The 10,408-nt window shown below is 40.1% G+C and overlaps 1 long non-coding RNA gene across 1 annotated transcript; it reads right to left on the bottom strand.

The window, feature by feature from the left end:
* Positions 1-7,719: 7,719 nt before the first annotated feature.
* On the bottom strand, positions 7,720-9,603 carry LOC145796626 (uncharacterized). Its single transcript, XR_014337107.1, has 2 exons — positions 9,074-9,603; positions 7,720-8,105 (listed from the first exon to the last, which is right to left on the bottom strand). It is a non-coding gene; the product is annotated as an uncharacterized LOC145796626 (long non-coding RNA).
* Between the last annotated feature and the right edge of the window lie 805 nt (positions 9,604-10,408).

Raw genomic sequence — 10,408 nt, 5'->3', positions numbered from 1 at the left:
AAAACCACATATTTTCACATAATGGCACACAAAATCATGTTAAACACATAACCATACTCATATTAAGGACCAATTAACATAATGCGGAACAAGGATATCACAGATAGGTCTCTCGCCATTAGAACATGTCTGAGTGTTGTGTTTGTTGTTTTTGTTTGTCTCAATTCTTGTTTTGAATCATTTTGAGTCGTTTTGTATTTAGGTTGTTTTGACTTTTCCTTTGTTGAGTCGTTTTGACTATGGTCAGTCGTAGGCTCAGTACCTGGTCAAGAACTCATTCTCAATTTTAATTTCAAAAATAAATCATTTTGTGCTCAGAGTGCTGCATCATTTCCAACATGGTGTGCAAAACAGGATTCTTTCTTTCATAAACTGCAAGGTCCAATCCCGATTAAGAGAGAGCAATAGAACAAGGACCCATCTAAAGCTACATGGGTTTCGGACTGCAAAGCAAAAGAAAAGAGGGAAAATTGAAGCATCTGAGTTTGTTTCAACTTCAGCATTTTTGAGATTGCATTCTAGGTGCATCTTCTCAGGCCTCGCCATTTCTGTGGAGTATGAGTGAACCTTAACCTTGAGTTCAAGCCTGCTTCAAGTCAGAATGGCGATCAAAGCGGCATGCAGATGTTACCCCTTGCCAATATGAACAGGATGTATCCTTTTTGAGCGTGTTACAAAGTCTCCGAGGGGTAAATCAGAGGTTGTCGCTGAACAACATCGTTTGTTTGATTTGTCGTTCTGTCAAAATTACATATTTTGTTCTCTTCTATTGCATAGAATGTGTATTTTCACATATACTCATGTTGCACATGTGCCTTGCATCGTTTATGATTCATGCATAGAATATGCTTTCAATTTTTCATAGAATATGCTCTTGTTTCTTGCTTCTTGCATAGAGCATGCTTTTAATTAACCTCATACATCGGTTGTCTATCTTGCATGGAACATATATTGTCAATGTATTGCTTTGTAAAACTGTTCATTCTATGCATCTATCGCATAATCTCAAACATCTATCGCACTATCTTGTGCACTTCGTATCGCGCTATCTTGTGCACCCCTATATCGCACTATCTTGCGCACCCCTGTATCGCACTATCTTGTGCACCCTTTATATCATGCTATCTTGCGCACCCTTGTATCGTGCTATCTTGCGCACCCTTGTATTGCGCTAACTTACACACTCTTGTATTGCGTTATCTTGCGCACCCCTTGTATCGCTCTATCTGGTGCACCCATTATATCGGGCTATCTTGCGCACCCTTGAATCGCACTATCTTGCGCACCCTTGTATCGCATTCTCTTGCGCACCCTTGTATCACGCTATCTTGCGCACCCTTTGTATCACGCTATCTTGTACACCCCGTATCGTACTATCTTGTGCATTCGCATCTATTTTGTGCATTCCTCTCTATCGTACTATTTTGTGCACCTTGCATCACACTATCTTGTGCACCCATATTGCACTTTCTTGTGCACCCGCATCGCACTGTCTTGTGCATTTACCCTCACTTGCACTGTCTTGTGTACCTGTATAGCACTGTTTTGTGCATTCACTCTACATCGCACTGTCTTGTGCACTCACTTGGTCTAAGAGACCTTAAATCCTTTAAAGGTGCAATTCCTTTGGTGTTTGTTGTGCTTGAACGACTTTCGGTGGTCTGGTATAGCCACCTACTTGTGTTTGCGGTTTGTTACTAGGAGATCAGCTGAGACGGTGGAAACTAGAGTTCGAATGACTAAGGCCTAAAACGCAAAGGTTCAGGATTTCCAAGACTAAAGTCAGGTTTAAATAGCCGGGGTGTATCCTCGGCTTGAAATTTGTATGGTAGCCCCATAGGTTGAGGTAACGTGTTTGCGCCTCAATTCTGCATACTGAACCAACCTAGTCTGTCACCCTGTTGGAGAATAGGGAAAGTTAAGAACATAGCCACGAAGAAAAGTAGTACCTGTGGTTTGGAAGCGCAATATGAAGGAAAAAGTCTTGAAACCATGAAGAAGCGGAAGGTCCCTAGCAGCATGAGGTGAGTCATCGCCAATTAGCCCTGCAAGGTACTTTCTAAGGCACCACTTCCTAGCTGCTACATCATATCAATTATTACCTATTACATCTATCGCATGCATCTACTGCATTATCTATTGCATTCATTACATCAGTATCCATTTCTATTGCCTACATCCTTTCTATGTTAAGCTTTGGCATGTGCTTATACCTTTCCCTCGTTGAAACATAGTTCTGTCATGTGTAAGTACCCATGTTGCGTTGAAGCCAGTATTAAGGGTGTCAACACCTTTTCTGTGTTAGACGTGGTTTGTATTGTGTCCATACCTTTTCTAGGTAAGATGTGGTTCGGCCAACGCCTTATTCATTGCATCTATTGCATTCATTGTATTGTACTTTATTTTGTTGCATTCAGTATTTAGGATCATGATCTTTCCTCAGCAGATCATTCCTTACTTATATCATACCACCCAATTACTTGTACTCTTTCTCTTTCTACGACACACATAGTTTTGCATGTGCCCGCACCCTTTCACGTTGAAACATGGTTCTGTTATGTGTAAACATCTATGCTGCACTGAGGCTAGTATTGAGGATGTAGGCACTTAGCCTATGTTAGTTGTCGTTTGGCAGGGCCCACTTCTTTTCTGTGTTAAACATAGTTTGTTTTGCATCCTCATCCTTTTATGGTATTTGTGTGGTAAGAACTGCTTGTGGTTTGATTATATTATTGTATTGCACTGCATATCATTTGTATTATTTCGTTACGTTGTGTATCATTTTGCATTCTGCCCCTGAACTACACTGGTTTAATTCCTTACAAAGGGATACGTAGGCAGCCTACGGGCGTAACCATTATTTCTATCTTGATTGTTTGTCCAAGTCTTACGGCCTTGTCAAAATGGATCGTCTCTGGGCTTTGACATTCACTCACGTTATTTTAAGACTCTGAGTTCTGTCAAAGAGGGGCAATTGTAGACACCCCATTTTTGACGGCCCTTATGACTTGGATGCCATTGCATGCACACCCGATGATGAGTCTGTTTGCTCGCCAAGTGCTCGAAGTCCTTATCGGAATGCCACAACTTTGAGCCTTACAAACCCTATTAGCCTTTCAAACCCAGTTTTGGACCAAGCCTATCTTTTTTAGCCTGAAACCTCTAGTGACCTGCCAGCCACTGCTAGAGACTTGCTGGCCATCACTTTTTGCTTGTCGACTCGGTGCCGGCCATTGATGTGGCTTGCTGGCCACTAGTGATGGTCGACCGGCCACCAGTGTGTTTTGCAGATATTTTAAACCAGCTATGCCAGCTGTTTGCACAGATGCATGCTGTAGACGCGCCCGAACGTCCCGGGAAAATCCCCATTTTGTTCATTGGGCTCACTATAGTTCGGACTCAATGTCACGGTTCTTAATCTGATCTTGCAAAGTGCAATGCGAGATTGATAAATCACCAAAGAGTCCAAATTCGGCAAATCATTTTAAAAAACTGATTTTTAGAAAGAAGTGCCAAACATGGACTGCTTTGCCAGATACAGAGTCGCCACCTAAATATTTTATTTTTGAAAAATTTAGGAAACCCTAACTCGTGCCTAAGGCCACATGTCCGTCATCACCAAAGTTGCCTCGGCTTGGGAACTTGGGTACGAGAGGGGGAAGGTCATGCAATGAGCACCCCCGCTCGCCCGATCAAAGATTGGCCTTTACTAACATGATATCTTGTTTTTGAAAACACATGTGCTCTTATTCTGGTTGTTGACCTAGAATTACTATGTGATGCACATAGCATACAAGTATAGATTGGATCGTCTAAGTTGGAACAATACATCTCATGTTTGTTTTTGAAAGCGGTTTGCTACTCGCAAGTAGGCTAAAATGTGGATTTTGCCACCCTCAAGTGGGTTTAGAAAAACATGGTGATTTGCCACTCTCAAGTGGGCTAAAAAAGTGGTCGGCCTGCTAGTAAATCTGGTCGGCCGACTAGTTTCCTCTCCTGGTTTCTGGTTTTCTGCAACAAAGGGAAAGAGAGATGCACGGCAAAGTATTCGCAACACATGTGTGCACGACCACTCTCCCCATCGTTACGTAAGCTCAAGGGAGTGTAGTCCTCAACCCTCGGGACATCAATCATGCATTTCGATGCATGATGGCCGAGGAGCTGAATTACATGACTCAAAGTGAAATGAATGCACATACAAGCCCCTAAAACCAACAACTCCATCATGGGTAGTCAAGAATGTCGGCGACCGGGAATCGAGGCATGTTTCATCACTTCGAGTATAAAATGCCCCTCGTTTCCCGTGTTTGGGGCTAACTCCTATCCCAAACACAATGCAACAAACATGGCATGCACAATGCGACTCCAAGCACACAACCTAAATGCAATGCAACTAAGTCATGCGAACATGCAAGGGATAACATGCAAACATGCAACTAGCATACACAATGCTATGAATTAACAATGGCATACTCAATGCACGTGACACTTAGCATACACAATGCACATAGAAGCTAACATACATAATGAGATGAATAAGGCATGCACAATGCAATAATCAATCATGCGACAACATGGCATACTCAATGCTATGAACTACAATGGCATACTCGATGCAAAATGGACTTAAACCAAAATGGATGGGTCTCAGCCACACCCAAATCAGTGGCCAATAGATGATGAAACTAAGGCACAAAACACATGCAAGCATGCCCAATGCAATGGCCCCAAGCCTAAGGCATAAAACACAACTTTCTAAATGCATTGAAAATGATGAAATATGGAGTGCAAGGACACATGTTCCAACTCTGAAATGGCATATAAAATGACTCCAAATGATGTAAACAACTCATACAATGCATGTTGAATGGCTCAAGCACCGAAACTAGTGAAACGTACTATACTATAGGCATGCAAGGCAATGCTCAAATGGCCAAACTAACTCCAAACAGACCCTATGCAGGCCAAAATAGGGGCAAAAGTGAACTAAGATGATGGCTTGAAAGGCACAAAACTGAAGCTCATGCAATGGCTCACAAATGGGGTATAATGATGCAACTCTTAAGCACATTGAAGGAGTGACGAACATGAGAATATGGCCAAGAAATAAGCTCTGAAATAACATTCCTCATGATGCCAAAACATGCAAATACCTCAAGTTAAGCATGCAAGGGACCTCAAAACTCAAAGCTAGGCAAGGCTATTACACTACAAGCATGCATGGCAAGCATCATTCGACCAAGAGGCCTCAAAACAGAGCTAAGGCAGCCCAAAATATGAACAAAATTAGTTTGGGTCATGGCCAAAATATGCTAGAATAGAGGGCCAAAACATCATGCATTTCATGCTAGTAAACATGATTTACACTACAAGCATATGAAGCATATGAGAGGCTACCAAACCAGCCAAAAATAGAATCATGGCATGCCAAATGATGGCCAAAAACCCACCGAGACATGACCAATACATGCAAGAATGAGGTGCTACTTTGATAAGCTATGAAAGGGATTATTCTACACATGCAAGAGGCAAACACAAGGTGACCAAACCAGCCATAGACAAAGTCTAGGCAGGTCCTAAAAGTCACCAAAAGAGGCCTGAACCAAGCCTTAGAAGTATGAAAGTATGTGCTCCTTTGAAAGGCCAAAAATGCAAACAAACAAAGCCAGAAGAGAGAGGGTCTCCCCTCTCTAATTTAGGTCCTCAAAATCACATGCCAACCACTGAAAATCTGCTGGATTTCAGTGGTTAAAAGGCCAAGCAAAGATCAACACAAAGGTCTCATGGCATGGCACAAAACAAGGCTAAATAGAGCATGCAAGAGGGTAGATGACCCTCAACACCAAAAAAGCCTTAAACAAACATGAAAAACACTTAAATATGAAGCTTTTCTTAGTTGACAACAAAGCCTAAATATGCATGCAAGTGTGGCTAAGAGAATGATCAAGATAGAGCTTAAAAAGAGGGAAAAGGAGTTACCCTTGAAGCTCAGCAAAACTGGCAAGTTTTGGGACCAAAAACCAACTCTTCAACCTTTGAAAATACCCTCCAAGAACCTCAGATCAATGGTAGAGGTGTATGGCTATGAGGTGTGGTGCAATAGGTCAAGAACCATACACTTTTAGACCCAAAATGTGGTGATATAGATATATATATATATATATATATATATATATTTTTGCCTTAAGCAAATTTCAGAACTTGGTGAAAGGAGAGGGAGGGCCTCTCTTGTCACGCCCCAAACCCGCCCCTAAAAGTTTGGGCATGACCTATTCAGAAACGGACATGTAACCTGGTAACATAACATACGGGGCCTTATCGGAAGCACGAAAAAATGGAAATAATGAAACAAATAAACTCCATTGAGCTACTTCTACATGCCAGGATCTCATTCATCACATGCATTATAGTGGATAGATAAAGTTCCAACTATAACTCGGAGCATATACATACACATTTACAATGCCAGCCCCATGATTGGGCGTATACAAAAAAAACAAACATGAAAGGATATACAACAACCTTAGAGGGACACCCATAAGCAAGTCAACATCTTAACAACTTGACAAAATAAATGGCTTATGCAGTGCCTGGACATACGAAGGTTGACAAAAGAAAGCGGGCGTCTTGGCTAGGACTGACCACCTGATTGGTGACCTACAGAAACAGACATAATAGAGAGTGAGCCGGGCTCAGTGAATAGTAATACATAAATAAAATGATGCTTAACATGAAACATAATACATGTCAATGTAATAGTCTGATTCTGTGCTAAGTACATAACGGCCTTAGGCCCAATCTTGCAACATAAACTTGATAGCTATAAGCCCTTGAAATGTGGTGGCACGAGGCCCTTGAAACATTGGCATAAAGCCCTTGAAACTTGTTTGACCTTGCAGTATATTCAAACTTGTAACATATACTTGAAACATACCTCAGCATACTTGAACTTGTAACATACTGGAAACATACTTGAAACATACTTGAACATCATTCATTAAGTCAAACGGAACATATTATAACTGGAGCGTTTCTTGTTGTATCATGTCATTATCATACGCTTAACAATAAGAGACTAATTCACATTCTCATAAGAGTCACATAATAATGCTAAACTTTGCACTTATATCGTAGATTCTAAATAACTTCCAATTTATAAGCAACATAGCAACATAACTTCAAATTCATATGGATACACATAGCTACTATTATATTTACTCAGAATCTATTCTTCAAGAATGAATATAAATTCTTTTGGGTAAATGACTTAATTCACGTGCTCTATTAATCAATAGTATACACCGTTGTTTAATCGTTCTTATATGTTAACATAATTGCCTTGCCTTGTAATTAATAGAGTCCTAATGGTAACCGTTACATCATTCCCACGAGTTGACATAATTAACATAAAGTTAACAGGACAAAGTAAGCACATTTTCATTAGATTACAGATGACTTTATCGGTTTCACAATTCCACAGTTCGGCCCTTGGCCTGAGGGGTTCACACATTCACAATAGCCTTTAGGTTTCATAGATTCACAACTTAGCACATCGGCCTTCGGCCCTTTGGATTCACAAGTTTGGCCCTTGGCCTCATAGCTTCATAATTTCACAAATGGCCCCTGGCCACATAGGTTCATAGTTCACAAATGGCCCCTGGCCACATAAATTCACAAGTCGGCCCTTGGCCTCATAAATTCACATATACATAAATTAGCTTTTGGGTTTCATAGGTTCACAATTCGGCTCTTGGCTTCATAGTTTCACAATTCACAATTCGGAAATTCATACTTCACAAATGGCCCTCGGCCACATCGTTTCATATTTCACAAGTTGGTGATCCATACTTCACAAATTCGAGATGCATATTTCACAAATCCTTTTTGATGTTTCCATAATTTCACAATGTTCCTCATATAGCATACACCTTTGATGTTTCCATAATTTGACAATATTTACGTAGCATACATAACATACGTGTCAACATAATTCTTATGACAAAGATCATAACGTCGATAACAATAATCATTAATGGTTAAAGATACATCGAAGTACTACTACTCACAGTGCTACAACGGAGTGCTTGGCCCTCCTGAAGTATGCCCTGTACACATATATAACTTAGTCATTAGTTCTTTTTCCTTCCTTCATTATTCTTCACAAGCCTACCATTATCCATCCATTATACCACAATTTCCTCCATCTCAATATATCTATATATAGAAATAGAAGATTACCATTCTTGCAAACACAATATGAAATTTTAAATCAATCACTTCGATTCCAAGATAGGAAGGAATTGTATGGACATCTTCCACATTTTTCCAAAAATAAATCATTCTCTTGATTTTAATAACTAAGCAAGCCCACAAGTATTTAGCAAAATAATTTGGGATTAACCCATTTTGGAAAACTCTACATTTTAAGTCACAAAAATCAAAGTCAACATAGTTAATACCATCTCACATAATCACTACAATTCAACATAAGCAACATGATTCAACTCAACATCATTAAATATAATTCAACATAATTCAAGAGAAATTCTTAAATTCCATTTCAACATTCCATAATCGAGTTTATGTCATCTATATCATTTATAAATCATTTCCTCCAATTTCCTTCTCATTATAACATGATTTACATTGCTCATAACAAAATTCATTCCCAAATTTTAAACATAATTTTCAAACATAACCAAATTCCAATTAAACTTGTACATAAATAATTCAACCTACCAATTTCATGATTCAACTTTCAATTTGGGCCAAATAATTGATTATCATCAAAAATCAACTTAGGGTTTCTAGAAAAACCTAGAAATTTCAAGAAAAATTCAAACTTCTTAACCCATTATTTTTTTCTTCCAATTTTCCCCTTGATTATATATCCTAGGTTCATAATCCATAATCTAAACCCAACAATAAAACCCCAAATTCTTCAAATCCGAAATCCCCAAATTTCCATAATATAACCCTATATGCTCAACATGTAGATTTTGCATTTATATACTCCAAAATACCAAAAATCTATCTATTTATGTAAGCATTGAAGGAGAACTAGGACCCCTACCTCAAGATTGAAAGCAAGGAAGCTAGGTCAAGAGCATAACTTCGAAATTTCAAAATCCAATCGGTTGAAAATGTTGATCTTCACTTGTTCTTCATTGTTGATGCAAAATCCATGGTTGATTTGTTGATAAAAGTGGTGGAGGAAATCAAGGTTTTTAGGGCTAAGTTTTTGGACATGGAAGAGGGGAGAAGAAGAGAGGAAAAGAAAATGTAAGAAATGGTCCCAAAATCACGTTTTTTTAGCTCCTGTCCCGCACAGCCCGCACGTGCGGCTCTGCTTCTAGCACAGATGTGGAAACTTCAAACGGGTATAACTCTCTCATCGGGACTCCTTTCTAGGCCGTTCTTGTGTTCAAATTGAATCCCCGGAAACAAGATTTCCAATGGTTCCAACCTCACATTCAAATTCTAAGTATGGAAGGAGAAAAGGGCAAAAGAGTGACGGCTGGTCAAAAATTCAAACTCAAATTTGGGACTTTTTATCTAATCTTATCTATATATCTTGTTAATGCTTCGATCAAGGTTCCAAACATCATCCAAAGGTCCTCAATTATAATATTTATAGTTCACTTGCCAACCCATCAATATCAAGAGTCCGACAACCATCAATATCAAGAGTCCGACAACCATACAAATTTTAAGGTGACAGGCACCACTGTATATCAATCCAATGTGAATTTAAAATCCGAGTCGTTACATCTCTTATAGAGGTTTGAAGCTAAAGCTTCCTCAAGAAGCTAAAAACTTGGATGCAAATCCTCCATACACGTGTATGGAGGATATAGTCTGTGCCTTCCAGCTGGCACAGCTGGCATCCACACAATCTGACAAAATAGGAGGAAACCAGCCGACCAGAAAAGGTGGTCGGCCGACCACTTTCCCTGGTCGATTGACCAGGGCAAGTGGTCTCCCAGATGAAAAGTGGTTGGCCAAGGGTATTGGTGGTCTCCACACTGAAAGCAAGCCCAAGGTGTGGTGGGAAATCAGTAAATGTGGCCCAAAGATTAAGAAAACCAGTTTCTCGACAAGAAAATCGGCGAGCGGGGAAAAGTGGTCTCCAAGGAGAAAAGGTGGTCTCCCACCCTTGTACCACCTCCCAAACAAGGAAAAAAATGTTCATGCCGAAAATGAACCAACACGGATGCAAAACGAGAGTTTGGGAGGCAAAGCGCATGGTCGGGTGCCTCCAAAACAGGCTGTTGAGCACCGAAAGTGGCGTGCGACCACAAAAGTGGTCTCCCGGGCCATAGTGTCCCTCTAAACAGAGGAAACAAGGTGTGCTCCAAAAACCATGCCAAACGGAGAATGTTAAGCGGTCCCGAACCAAGGTGCACGG

The sequence above is a fragment of the Camellia sinensis genome, chromosome 8 (genome assembly GCF_055761805.1).
Source record: "Camellia sinensis isolate YWXY chromosome 8, ASM5576180v1, whole genome shotgun sequence".
Taxonomy (NCBI): domain Eukaryota; kingdom Viridiplantae; phylum Streptophyta; class Magnoliopsida; order Ericales; family Theaceae; genus Camellia; species Camellia sinensis.
The sequence above is the reverse complement of the archived record's forward strand: the minus strand, read 5'-3'. Positions and strand labels throughout refer to the sequence as shown.